This window comes from Asparagus officinalis, chromosome 7 (genome assembly GCF_001876935.1).
Source record: "Asparagus officinalis chromosome 7, Aspof.V1, whole genome shotgun sequence".
Taxonomy (NCBI): domain Eukaryota; kingdom Viridiplantae; phylum Streptophyta; class Magnoliopsida; order Asparagales; family Asparagaceae; genus Asparagus; species Asparagus officinalis.
The window spans coordinates 128271399-128287132 of NC_033800.1; positions in this window are offsets into that span (position 1 = coordinate 128271399).

The following is a 15734-nucleotide window of genomic DNA, read 5'->3' on the forward strand; positions in this document are numbered from 1 at the left end:
TCGATGTACATCCGCTTGGATCTATCCTTCTTTCCCACAAGCAACACAGGTGCTCCCCAGGCCGATAAAGTGAGTCGTATCAAGCCTCTCTACAAAAGATCGTCCAACTGAGTCCAAAGCTTGGCCAACTCAGCCGGAGGCATATGATAAGGGGTCTTGAAGATCGGAGTAGTTCCAGGCTTCAATTCTATAGACAACTCAATTGCTCGATCTGGGGGAAATCCGTAAATATCATCGGGAAACACATCTTCAAATTCCTAAACTGTAATTGGCTTCTCGGGTTCCACCTGCATGGTAGCTAACATCGCCTTCTTCGGTCTAGCTCTGTATTCTACCGATCCAGCTGATGTAGTGCCACTGAGAAATTCAAACCTCGGGTGATCTGGTATCTAAAATACTACACTCTGACGGCGATAATCAATGGTGGCAAAGAACGACCCTAACCAATCCATTCCAAATACTACATCGAAACTCGACAAATCAATCACCAGAAAATCTGCAAAGAGCTCTCTCCCGCAGATGACCACAGGGCATGCCTCATAACCACTGGATGCTACTAAGACACCACTGTCAGTGTTGATATTCCAGCCCATAATCAGAGGAGTTATAGGAAGAGAGTGGGTACTCATAAATCGACGAGACAAGAAACAATGGGAAGCTCCAGAGTCAAAGAGTGATAAAGCAGGAACGGAAGAAAGAAGAACCTTGCCTATTACAGAAGGAGGTAAATGCAACTAAACTTAGTACTCATAAACAAATCCTATCATGATATCATCAGGTAATGCTAAATAAGGAAATTTCATATGCAAGTATAATCAATATGAACAACTATTACCAGTAATGACCCGGTCGTTCACCTCAGCTTCCACAGCTGACATCATGAATGTCTGACACGGTGGTCGCTGCCCCCGTGCCTGCTGATAAAACTGCTTCTGAGGAGGAAGAGGCCCTTCTCCGGGATAGGGGCCCAGCTGAGCCGAGGCTACTAGAGCAGGTCAAGGTGGAGCTGGAAGAGCTGCCCGAACTGGAGATGGGGGCAAGTAGGCCTACTGTCGCTGCGGACAATCCTAGCTGACATGGTCAGAGGACCCACAGATGTAGCATGGACAGCCATAATAAGAACACTTTCCTGAAGACTGGCCATGAGTCTGCACTCCAGGGCTCTGACAGGGATGCACAGGGGGAAGTGGCTAGCACTGAGGAAATTGCTGCCTCTGCGGAGCCTGCTGCTTCTGAGAAGGACGTTCGATATTCCTGGCTGGAGCTGCTGGTGCTCTGCTCTGAATCACATGTGGATCTTCAGGTTCCTTCTGAACACTCTCAATCTCACATGCTGCATCCAGCATAGTGTCGTGAGTCTCAAGTGATTTACTAGCCAGAGTCAACCTGATATACTTGTCCAGAACTTTCTTGAACTGATGCCTCCTAATAGTAGGATAGGTAACCAGGTGGGGAGCATATTGACTAAGTGAAGAGAACTCGGCTTCATACTCATCGACTGATCGACCTCCCTGCTTGAGCTCGACAAATCTACGCAGAAGCTCATCCCGAGCTGACTACGGAAAATACTTCCTATTGAAGCGATCCGTGAACGTCTCCAATAGAATCAGCCTCTCCAGGTGTGTCTTCTCAGTAGCCCACCAGATTCGAGCTGTATCTATAAGTTGAACGTCCATAAGGTCCACCCACTCTACAGGGGTAATGCGGGTCACCGTAAGGATAGTCTCGGTAACCTTCAGTAACTCTTCTACTGCTAGAGGTCCTTCGGCACCGGAGAAAGAAGGAGGTCACATTTACCGAAACTCTCTAACACCAGGCTCTGAGCGAGGGGGATGCTGGTGCTGAGGCTCCTGCTGCAAATGCCTAGCTAAGAACTGCTAGTTTGTCACCAGCCCCTGAATCATCGCCAAATGCTGATGCGGATCTACTTCAGGCATCTAACCATTAATTGCTACTAGATGGGTTACCATTACTACGTGTACCCACCATGATTCTGAAGGAAAGGCGAAAATCAAGACCGTTAGAGGAAGAATAGGAAAATCAGAGTCAAAATGGAAATTGAGTAAGGTAAGGACGAAAAATAATTTATCAAGATAATAGGATAAGATCCAAGTATAGTCTCACGGATGAAATAGTGATATGCGTCTAAATTATCTATTATATTCTCACTAATAGAAACTCAGGACCGTGACCTGCATGGGCCACCACTAAAACCTGTCACGCCCCGTTTCCTAAAATACCAGGGATTCGAACGTGAACAAGCCCGTGACGTATTAGATTGAGGAGAATAAATATTAAACCATTTCTTCTCAATCTCATACGCTAAGCGTCAAGCAATATAATACAAGTCACATGTCCCCGATTCACAGATAGCATGAATATAATAAACAATCCAAAACAACATGATACATACCATAAGAAATAAATATCATCCGAGACAATATAAAAGAGCCAGCATGTCCTGATACCAAACGTACAACTAAAACTGGGTAGTCATAAAATAAACATCAACTGCACTGAGAGGGAAATACGACAAAATAATCTAATGTCCAATAACTACTACATAAGGAAAAATAACTAAGCTTATGTTTGTCCTTCTGCTCTATCTGAGAGACACTCCAGTTGAGGATACTCCGGCTCTGGTACATCTCCATACTGAACCTATCAGTCATCTAAATCAAACGTACACCCAAGAGAAAACAAGGTACGTCAGCGTGCATGGCACAGGGCAAGATCCAACACGGGAAAAATAGAAACAAACGAATGACCAATGCAATGATAGATATAACGATTCATGTGAAAGACCGGAATGCTAACAATTTAAAGAATAACAATCAGATGAATCTACAATAATCTAAACAATGGGGGTCATGTAACTAACCATACTATAATGGGTCACTGGCCTCATTCTCACCTACAGTCGAAGCTCATATTCTCGGATAACCGACTGTTCACAAAATCATCTATGCTCAACATTTCACTGCCCCCTCAGACCCACCCCAGAGTGAAAAGTGTGCCACTAGAGCGAGCCTGGAAATAAATCAACAATAACAATCTCACTGACCTCACAGACCCACCGCAGAGTGAAAAAAGTGCCACTGGTGCGAGCCTGGAGATAAATCAACAATCACATCTCACTGACCTCACAGACCCACGCCAGAGTGAAAAACGTGCCACTGGTGCGAGCCTGGAGATAAATCAATAATCACATCCTATCACATGAATCAAGACTTCTCACCCCAACATCTCTTGTATTTTCTAAGCCAACAACACACAAGCCTCTAGGTCTTATTCATGTCACACATGTCACTATAGTCATGTATTTCTCGTGATTCTCAAATATAACAAGGGATGATAAATGCAATTAATACTATGTATCAGTGTCATAAATCATGAACAACTACTAATAACAGTGCAAGATGAAACTACAACTATCAAATAAATACATAGGAAATGTCGTAATTTCCAATCGTCATGATCATAAATTTATTAATTCCAAAATAAATCCTTTTAATTTATTTCTCATAATAATTATTCAAAAATAATCTTTAAAATATATTATTATTATTATTTATTATTCTGTATGAACAGTAACTATTTTTTATAAATTATTTCTATTTTTCTTTTTCAATAATATCTCATAAATTTTATCCATCTTTCAAAATATAAACTTGTCATTTTATATTCATCAATTCACAAATAACCTACCACAATAATACTTAATATCATTCATTAATAACCCACACAGAATATCATAATCTAATCTACGCATATAGTTAATAACATATGTAAATATTGTAACGAAAATAAGGAGAAGCGAGGACATTGCCTAGGGGTTTCGTCGAACGAATCAATGCTGATGTGCGAAGTCTGCGGGTGAGGTGGCGCGTCAAGCGGGCTATACGTTGCGTTGGCGGTGTAGATCTGACCTTAGGCGTCAGGTGGTGGCTACAACGGCAAGGATGGAGGGGCTCTGGCATGGCTGGAGTTGCATCGGATCTGGTCGGAGGTAGTGTGAGGGAGTTCGGGGCCTGGTAAACGGCAGAGGGCTGGAGAGGGTGAGTTGTCTGGGGAGGAGGTTGAGGTCGGAGCCCCTTGGTGGGCGAGTGGGTGGGGCTGAGCAGCGACGGGGCTGATGGCGGACGGTGTGTAGTTATGGTCGATGCCGGGCGATGTAGGCGGAGGCGAAAGTGATGGCGGACTGGGTGTTCGTCGGAGGATAGGGAAGAGGAGATGGCAGGCCGCGTGTTGGTGGTGAAGGTGATACGATGCAAGTGGAGCGCGCGAAGCTGCGCAGGAGCTCGGGCTTGGGCATGAAGAGAGGTCGGTGAAAAGGAGGTAGACGAGTGAGGGATTTGAACGAGAGAGAGGGAGAAGGAAGGTGATGGCGCGAAAAACGAGATATGGAGGGAGAGCTGTATACGTATTTTTATAGGATTAGGGTTAGGGTTTAGTGAATAATTAATTAACAAAAAATTATAAATAATTAGGGGAAAAATAGAAATAATTAGGGAAAAATTATTATAATTAATAATAATACTTATAATAACAATACAATAATAAACCAATATTAATTTAAAAGTGTTCACCACAACAAATTAATTTATAATTATCAAAAATATAAAATCTGATTTTTGAATCGTAGAAAATTCTAGAAAATCAAGAATACAAATACTCTTTTGAAAATAATAATTTAATATTTTAAAATACTAAAAAATTATTTTAATTATTATAAAAAATTCATTGTCATTACAAAACTTTAATGATGTCTTTTTATAAATTTTAAATTTAATATATTTTCAATTAGTTATTTTCTTTTTAAAAAAATTATAGATAATATTGACCATGAAAAGTTTTTCTTAAACCAATACTTTTCAAGGGAGTGTGATATTTTTTACAAATTTTTAGGGGTTTTTAGTAATTTTGTTTTTTCATTTTAGTGTCTATAGGTTAGAAATTCTCATAATGTTTTTTTTGTAATTTATGAATATTTGGGTTTTTTTACAATTTTTAAACTTATAGGCCTTTTCTACATATTATAAATTATTTATAGACTATTTATAATTCCTATGTTTTCAATTTACTAATGAGTTTGAAATTCTCAGGATGTTTTTTATAAAATTTAAATTTTAAGTGTTTATTTGTTATTTTTAAAACTTTAAGGGTGTTATCTATAAATTATAAATTATATAGGGGATATTTATAACTCTTATATTTTCAATGCATTATTAGGTTGGATATTATCAGGGTTTTTAAGTTTATTTTGCAATTAGCAAAAAGTCTAGAGTGTTTATTATAAATTCTATAAATTTTCGGGGGTTGTTTGTGTTACTTGTAGGTTTTTAGTGTATTTATAGGTTAAATTTTCAAGGTATTTTTTATAAATTTTAAATTTTTAGGGGTGTTTTCTTATTTTTCAAAACTTACAAGATACTTTCTTCAAAATCAAAAACTTTCAATTTTTAGCGAGTATATATTTTTTAGATTTCTTACTGAATTGAAATAAGTAAAATTTATAATTTTTAAGATGTTTTAATAAAAATTTGAATTTGTAGGGGTGTTTTTGTAATTTAAAAAGCTTGGAGGATATTTTATACAAAGTCAAACAACTTTAAGCTGCTGGCTAGCATATGTTTTCTAGATTTCTCTGCGAACTGAAACAAGTAAAAGATTTGAATTATATCAAACATATCTCCTTTATTCAATAATATGTTAAATCTCATTATGAATAGTATAAATTATTTAATTACCAGTTCTAAAAAGTTAGGATAATTAGAATAGATTAGAATAACAATGTAATATTCAAAAAAAAAAGTTAAGAGTAATATTGACTATGAAAATATTTTTCCGCACTCGTACTTTTAAAGGGAGTATGATTTTGCAATCTACCCCAAGTGGTCCGGACAGTTTGGAGGTTCCAATATGGCTTACATGGTTTTGGATTCGATTTGGAGCTAGATTACCAAGGAAAAAAAGTTAATTAGATTCCGAATTCCACTAATAAATTTTAAAAATACCTACACATTTTAATTTACAAATGCAAAATTGTTATGGGGTTTTAAGTAACACCTGTTATGAATATTGGAAGGTATATATTAGATGTATGAATATGTGAGGGAGAAATGTATAAATAACAAAAATTGAGGGTCTAATATGATGAAATCCCTTTTAATAATAGTTTCTAATTTCTAGTGATAGATATTTTATCTCCAATTATTTATTTCGTTCAATTTTATCTCCTAAGTCTACTGTCAGTCATAAAACTGAGTTGCACACTGGGCCGAATGGGATGAACTGTCTCCAATTGTACGAAGCTCTTCAGTCCCATAATAATATAAAAGCCCACCAAAAAACTATCTTACAGTGTGTTTGGATGAGGGGTAGACAAAGGGTAAGGGAAAGAATAAAAGGAGCTACAAAGGGTAAGGAAAAGAGAATAAAACTTAGCTTCTTTTGGGAATTTTTTTAAGGAAAGTAACTGAGGGTAGGGAAGTAAATTTTCATAAAAAAGTTACGATTTTATTCCCATCTAAATTGGGTGTAGATGAGAGTAGGAAAAGTAAACTTAAAAAATTTAGTATTTGGCTCTCTATCACTACGGTTTAACGGATCAAATTAAATTATGAAACTGTATTTTCCCCTTCCCTTCCCTTACTTAAAACTTCTGAGCGTGATGAACTAAGTTTTCCCTCCACTCCCCTTGCTAAACTCCCAAACAAGATACTACAGTTGCTCTCCCCTTCCTTGTCTTTCCTTTCCCTATTTTACCTTTCCTTTTCTTCTCCTAGAGAAATCCCAAACACAGTGTTAGGATACCCTAAAACTATAAGCTTTCTTTGTAAAACATACAAGAATTTGCAATAAAATAAATATATAAATAAAATAAAGACACAAGAATTTTTCACAAGGGATAATATTGCATTTGCATAATCTTCAGAAATGGTAATTTTAATCAATTTTTTCAGTCCCAAAATAACGCATTCTTGCAGGCTTTGCTTTCATTATTTTTATTTTGTCTAAGGAAAGAAATATGTTAGATTTCATGTTATCTATTTTGAATTAACAGTAGGGCTCCAATGCCCCTTGATCAAAACTATGGAGGCCCATCATGCACACATCCTAGCAACCTTCCAAAATCTCTCCGCTTTCTATAAATAAAAACATAACTTAGCAACATAATTCCCTACCTCTTTTGACATTTTCAATTAGTCTTCATTTCATAGTGATCGTACCATCTCTCAAGATTTAGACTGTGACCGTAATGCGTTTGTGGGGTATGATTGTCTCTATATGTTTTCCCGATTCCAGAAGCCTCTTTGCCCCCAATAGCATCATCCTATTAGATTATGACTTTTTACTAGGGGTGAGCACGGTTCGGTTCGGGTCGGTTTTTATCAAAATTTGAACAACCGAACCGAACCATCTACAATTCAAAACCGAACCAAACCATTACAAATCGGTTCGGTGCGGTTCGGTTCGGTTTGTTCGGTTCTAACTTCATCAAGTATAACTTCACTTCGATTTATCTTTTATATATTATTATTACCCTATGCCAGCATGTATTTGTTTTTTAACTTCACTTCAATTTATTATTCTTTCTCATATATGTATACTGTTTTTAAGTGAAGTAACTTGTTCTTTTGGATTAAATACTAGACTCTGACGTTGTAATTTTTTAGTAACGGACTTGCTTTGTCTTTGTGTAGCAAGCTTTGACTTTGGTCTTTGTGGAGACAAAAAAAAGGAGCTGACTCATTAGAACATTGGTTATGTATGAATCAATTCCCTGCAACTGCTATTCATGGTGAACGAACACAACAATAAACCCACAAATCAAAGGCACAAATATATTCGGTTGGTTCGGTTCGGGTCGGTTTGAAAAATTGTCAACCCGACCCGAACCGCCTTACTCATAAAACCGCTTTTTCCGAGTCGGTTCGGGTCGGTTCGGTCGGTTCGGTCGGTTTGAACCGAACCGTGCTCACCCCTACTTTTTACAGAGAGTTATACCTAAGGTCATAAAAAATATAAATATAAACTACAAATGAAGAGAAAAGTGACACTTCACAATTTAAAAAAAAACTCCTATTGGAAACACATTATAACTGAAACTAGAACATAATAAATAAATAAAAACGCTCATGATATCAAAAAGAAACCTCAGTGGGGCTGTTAAGTTGACATGAAAAAAAAAATATTGTCACAATCAAACTTCTGTTTTCCAATGTTTGTTTAGCAACATAATAGTGGAGAATAATAATCAGCTTACTATTTAAATTAAAAAAAAAACCTGTAACAAACTTGCTTCTAATATATAATTGATACATTGCTAACGATAAAAATAAAATTTTAAAAAGTTGATCTTATATCATCCAATTAGTTTAGTCCAATTCCCAAGGTGTAAACCATATTAAATTTTAAAATTAAATAAATAATTGATAAAGATGCAAATGCAACAACTTGTGCCACTAATCAAATTCTAAATTTGCATTTTCTATAAAAATGAATTATAGATATTCGAATAAATGCTCATACAACAATTTCTACAGTATAATTACTCGTTGCATTTGTAATTTGATACAAGAGATCAAGCAACAGACGAGATGAGATGAGACGAGACAGGCGAGACGACGGAGATCTAGCAATAGATGAGACGAGACTGACGAGATGACTGACGAGATGACGTCTCGACTCGAAGCGAGCCAGACGAGACTAAACAAACGAGACGACTGACGAGCTGACATCTCGACTCGAAGCAGGCCAGACGAGACGACACCCCTGTGTCGACTCGAAAGACAGGGTTAGTTGACACGCCCCATGTCGACTCGAAATGAGATGACACCCCTGTGTCGACACGAAAGGCGTTGTTAGTCGACACGTCCTGTGTCGACTCAAAGAGAAGTTAGGATAGGATTCGTTTTTTTGGTTATTTCTTTTTAGAATCAGATTGTCTTTTTTATTAGAGTTATTCTTTTATTAGGAAAAGTTTAACTGGCTATATATTAGTTCCTTTTGTAAATCAGGAAGATTAATTTTATTATTCAATAAAGAGAAATTTCTCCATTGCTTTCTTCCCTAAACTTGGGAAATTTTAGGGCTTGTGGATTCAAGTTTGTTATCTACATGTTATTGTCAAGGCTCGTCGGCATCAGAACGATATCCAATCGGCCTCCCTGTTTCTACGTCTGCGACAAGTGGTATCAGAGCTTCGGCTTCAACATCCTTAACAATGGCAGCTGACGACGAGAAGGAACTTTCTCTACAGGATCTTTCCGTGAGGATGGACTCTATAGATGGAAGATTTGGCACGTTGAAGGAGTCTCTTCAGAACCTTCAACAAGCCATTGAAGGGCTCACCTTTCACCTCAACAACGGGAATAATTTCGCCAGCGGTCTTCACCTAGGAAGACCATGAGTTAGGCAACCGCGACATCCACCTCCATACAATTCTCAACCCCCTCTAGTTCATCCCCCTCCATATCAACCATGTACAAACCAACCACCTCCACATCAACCTCCTCCATATCAACCCCATCCACATCATCGCTGACATCCCAACCAACCCCCTCCCATGATGATTCCGGTGAAGAAGGAATGGACTATGGTACCAATTTGGTGGGCCATGGTACAACAATGTCTCTAGTGAAGAGGAAGGAGGGCGACCTTATGGCAGAGGTCGGGGTAGAGGTTTTAACCCTCGTCGTAACTACCACCGGCAAGGAAGACATACACAAAACCAAGAGTACCGGATGAAGGTAGAGCTCCCTTCCTTTGGAGGAAATCTTAACATAGAAGCTTTCTTGGATTGGCTCTACGAAGTGGAGAAGTTCTTTGAGATGGCTAATGTGCCCGAAGAAAACTATGTGAAATTTGTGGCATATCGTCTCAAAGGTGGAGCCGCGGCATGGTGAGATCAAACTCAGAATGCTAGAAGACGACAAGGCAAGAAACCGGTGTGGGATTGACGTCGCATGAAGCAACTACTATAAGCAAGGTTCCTACCACCCGACTATCGAAAAATCCTCTACAACCAATTTGAGCATTGCTAACAAGGAGTCAGATCAGTAAGTGAATATACCAAAGAATTCTTTCGTCTTACTTCATGTTGGGATTTGTCTGTGAGCAAGGAACAACTCACAGCCAAGTATATTGGTGGCTTGAAGTATTCGATTCAAGAGAAGGTGGCTATCCACAATGTGTATTCTGTTGATGAGGCCCACAATATGGCCCTAAAGGCGGAAAGGTTGGCCTCCATGACACTACCCTTCAGATGACCTGAACGAGGAAATTCAGTTGAGAAATCAAAAGGTGAGTTAGCAGGACAAAGGATGACTGATCAACCTATTCCTCCACGATCGACTGAGAGGTCAACCAATCAACCACCACCAACAACTACTCAATCCAATCAGTATGCAAAGCTGACCGTTAGGAAGTGTTTCTGATGCCTTCAACCGGGACACAAGTCCAACGAGTGCTCACAACGACGAAAGATCAATCTTGCGGATTATGAAGAAGATAAGGATGGGCAAACATCATCTAAAGAAGAGTATGAGGAAGAGGTTACCGAAGTTGAGGGCGACAATGTGTCATGTGTTGTTCAACGACTCCTATGCACTCAGAAAGCACCAGATTCATCACAACGACATCAAATCTTCTTTTCTAGGTATTCAGTTAACAACAAGGTGTGCACCCTCATCATTAACAATGGAAGCTGTGAGAATATTGTGTCAAAGGCTTTGGTAGATCACTTGAACCTACCGACAAAAACAAAGCCCGTACCATATACCATAGGATGGATCAAGAAAGGTCTGTTAAGGTGACAAAATTATGTCGTGTCCCACTATCACTAGGTAAGACATATCATGACTCTATTACTTATGATATTGTGGATATGGATGTCTGCCATGTACTGTTAGGGCGGTCGTGGCAGTATGATGTTAGTGCTACACATGGCGGCAAGAAGAATGAGTATTCTTTCGTATAGAAGAATGAGAAGATCATCCTACAACCTATTCCACCCTCTCCAAAGAACCCCAAAGATAAAAATCCCACACAGATATCTCTTTGCAACAAGGGTGAATTTCTAACAGAGTCAAATGAGTTAAAACAGAGGTTTGTCTTAGTTATGAAAGAAGAAATGAAGGCAATCATTGAGGTCCCAGAGAAGATGAAGTCACTGCTTATAGAGTTTAAAGTATTGGTTCCTAAAGAGCTGCCAAAGGAACTTCCTCTCATGAGGGATATTCAACACCACATCGATTTCATTTCGGGTTCGGTACTTCCTAATCTCCCTTATTAACGCATGAACCCACATGAAAAGAAGATCTTACAGGATACCATTGAGGACCTCATTAAAAAGGGCCACATTCGGGAGAGTATGAGTCCATGCACAGTCTCAGCACTATTGATACCAAAGAAAGATGGAAGTTGACGGACGTGTATGGATAGTAGGGCCATTAACAAGATCATAGTTCGCTATAGGTTCCCAATCCCTCGGTTGGATGACATACTAGATCAGTTGGGAGGTGCGAGCATCTTTTCGAAGATTGATTTGAGAAGTGGGTATCATCAGTTTCGAATCAGGCCAGGCGATGAGTGGAAGTCTGCATTCAAAAGTAGTGAGGACCTCTATGAATGGTTGGTAATGCCTTTTGGTTTGTCTAACGCTCCAAGCACCTTTATGCACTTGATGAACCAAATTTTAAAGCATTTCTTAGGAAGATTTGTGGTGGTCTACTTTGATGATATTCTCATCTATAGTCAAGATGAGAAGGAGCATATGTCGAATCTACAAGAGGTTTTCCAAGTGTTAAAGGAGAATGAGCTTTACATTGACCTTAAAAAGTGTGTGTTCTTGACTACTCAACTGATATTCTTAGGATTCGTAGTAAGCTCGCATGGGATCCATGTAGATGAAGATAAAGTCAAGGCAATTAGAGACTGGCCAGTTCCAAACAGTGCTACTGAAGTAAGAAGCTTTCATGGGTTAGCATCTTTTTATAGGCATTTCATTCGTAATTTCAGTTCTATAGTTGCTCTCATGACGAATTACTTAGAGAAGAAGGGCACTTTTGGGTGGACTGATGAGGCAAGTGCTGCTTTTGCTCTTATCAAGGAGAGGATTACTACTGCACCCATATTGACGTTTCCAGATTTTGACAAGCTTTTTGAATTTGAGTATGACGCGTGTGGTGTGAGTATTAGAGCAGTACTCTTTCAAGAGAAGCGCCCCATTGCTTTCTTGAGTGAGAAGCTGAATGAAGCTCAGTAGAAGTGTAGTACTTATGAGCAGGAATTATATGTTGTTTTCCGTTCTTTGAAGAATTTGATAATCATATTTTATTACAATTTTATACCCTCATTATCTATTTTATATGAATAAATATACTACTAATAATTGTTTTTATCTTTAATTGCAGGTTAATGAAGAATAAATCTCAAAACCCTCATCTCTCAACAAAAAGCCCATAATTTAATGAAGAAATGAAGCCATGAAGCCCAATGAATTCTTTCAAGTATTTAATGAAGAGATGAATCAAAGCCCAAGCCCAAGAGTCCAAGAAAAGCCCAATGTCCAAATCCCAAAAGCAAACAACAAGAAGAAGCTGCGGACAGCAAAAGGAGAAGGGCATGCATCGATGCCTGCATCGATGGCGGTATCGATGCAGGCGAATTAATGGCTGAAAATTGATGTTTTTGGATAAGATTTTGATCCAATGGCTCTCATTCACTGATGTTTACTATAAATAGGGGTAGAGAGTGAGGGGTTAGAGGTGTGAAAATTTTGTAAACTCCTTTTGGAGAGGAGGGCTACTCTTAATTGAGAAGACCTTCCAAAAATTGTAACTTTAGTTACAATTAATAATAATAATTTTTTCCTCTTTAAATTTGTTCTTTCTCCTCTTGTTGAATGATGAGGATGGAGATGAAGAGCAATTTGAAGGTTTGCATTTCTTTTCTCTTTTATTTCTTTTTAGTAATTTCTTTATTATCGCTTATTAGTTAGATTTAAATTCATGCTTGTAGTATAGATTTACTTTCTTGTCTTTTTTATTTTCTTTTTGCACTTTAATTTGTAGAGTAGATTTATTTTTCTTGCATTTAATTTCTGCAATTTATTTTGTAGTTTAGATTTTTATTTTCTTTGTAATTAGATTTATTTCTTGTTCATAGTTTAGATTTTTCTTTTCTTTTTAATTTTGTAATTAGTCTTCTTTTTCTTGTTTTTATTTCTTAAGATGTGAATTTAATTCTTGTAGGAATCTTAGAATTGTATGAAACTAGTCTAATTTCTTTTATATTGTATGAATTATTCTCTTGTACTTAAAATGTTCATGTTAGGATAATCAACTAGAGAACTAATCGGTAGAAGAAGAATTTGATAATCTATGCTTATCTTAAATGGTTTGATAGGTTATGCTTATGAATTCTAGGATTATTATCATGTTGTTGTTCTTATCATGAATAGTAATTTTAGCTTAGATGATAATTTGATAGGTTACACTTTCCTTAAATGGTTTGATAATCTATGCTTAATAAATCTAAGTTGAAATATGATAAAAAGAGAATAGTTTATATTTTGTAATTGAAATTGGTTAGTGGATTATATTCTAGATTTCTTACCTCTTTTGAATCCTTCATCTTAACTTTCTTAAATTTTCTTTTCATTTTTGGTTTTATTTCTTGATTTTATTAATTCATATTTCTTGCCTTGTGATTTCATTTATTCTTTAATTCTTCCTTCTCTCCTCTAAAATTCAATTTATTACCTCTTGCATATAAATCAAAACAACCACTCATACAATCACACTTATTCTTTATTCCTAATTGTCACGCACAAAATATAAGAACCAAGTTTAATAATCTCTTAAAATCACCTTCTTCGTGGGATCGATATCTTTTTATACTATAACTTGATAAATTGTGCACTTGCAATTTTGGTACATAATTATGCCGCATCAAGTTTTTGGCGCCGTTGCCGGGGAAGGTGCTAAAATAGGATTTTATTAACTTGATTCTTTAACTTGTGTATTTTTCTTGTGAAGGAACCGCTTGGAGCTTGAAAATCTTGGATTGAAGATCAAGAATTTGGAGCATTGCTTTCGGGTAAGTCTTCTTTCTAGTTTTCAATTCCACCCTCTTTAGCTAGCTTCACAATTAGAGACAATTAGGATTTAAAAAAAAAGATTTTATTTTTGTTGACCATAATAAAATTCATCTTCTCACATTTGATTATTATTGACCATAATTAAAAAAAAGATTTTCTTTTTATCATCCTTTTTAGTCGCTTTTAATTTCTAGGGTTGCATTTCATATAGTGTAGGAATTCACCAAAGTGATTGTAGCACTTGATTTGGCACACACTTAAAACATTCTTAAGGGCAAAACCCCAATCAAGATAAGGTAAGGGATTTCATCACCCTTTCCTTAGCCCACAAATCACTAATTCCTCACTTCACAAATCCAAGCCTTCTAAAACTCATTAGACGTTGGCCCCTAAGGATTCGAGCTCAATAAGGAACAAGAAATCCTTAAGTGAACGGTTTAAGTTTTCTCAGAATAGTTGGTGTCTAAGGCAAGGTTTAGGGGTTGCGTAAAGCGCTCCGCAAGGAAAGAGGTACTTAATTGATCTTTGATCACCCTCTAGTACTATCCTTACCTGGCTAACTACCTGGGTAAAACTTTGATCTTTTCACTGTAGGAATTTTTGGTTAGGAGCTGGTCTAGTGGAGTTAGGCTAAACCCTAGAGTTAGAGTTGATTGAAAAGTGATTGCCTTGATTTGTTTTAGTTAGGATTTTTCTTTTTCTTTATCTTCTCATATTAAAAAAAAACTAATTTTCTTTCTTCTTTCCTTTATAAAAAAAAAACTAAATTTCTTTCTTTCCTTAAAAAAAAAACTAAATATATATATATATATATTTCTAATATTGAATAAAAAAAAACAAATACATAATTACTCATCTTGTTAAAAAAAGACAAAAGACAAAACAAAACTTGAATTAATAACATAGGCCCAACATAAAACAAAAAAAAAAAAGTGCTGGCAAAAAAATAAAATAAAATAAGTGCTGGCCCAAATTTAGGCCCAAAAGAAAAAAAAGAAAAAAAAAGAAAGAAACCGTGTTTGGGCTGGCTGGCCCAAACACCATGTCTTTGGGCATCGATGCCAGCATCGATGCCCGCATCGATGCTGGTATCGATGCCCAAGCCGATCTGCACAAAAACCCGCAGCAGTTTTCTTTTTTCCCCTTGTTTTCTTTCACCCATCTTCCCAAACCCGATTTCTTCCCCCCCTCAAACCCTAATCACCCACACAAGATCAAGCACATTTTGGGTAATTTCTTGGGCTTCTTCCACCTCCAACCATCTCCCCAAGGTATCTTTTCTAACTTGATCTTGTAATTTCAAATTTTTTTTGTAATTTTTGAATATATACTTGGATGATCTTGTGGTTGAATCATGGGTAGTTGTGATTTATTTCGTGTGATTCATGATCAAATTAACAAATTTAGGGTTTTAATTTGGGGGTTTATACAAAATCCGAAAATTTGGGGGTTTATTCAAAATCCGAAAATTTCATGGGGGGGTTTTGTGCAAAAACACAAAAATTTGAACTGGGAAATCAATTGAAGAGATCTTGTACAAATATCTGAAAAAAAATTTTTTTGTGTAAAATCGAAAAAAAAAAGTTTTTTATGCAAATCCAAACTTCTTGGGGGTTTCTTGAAAAAA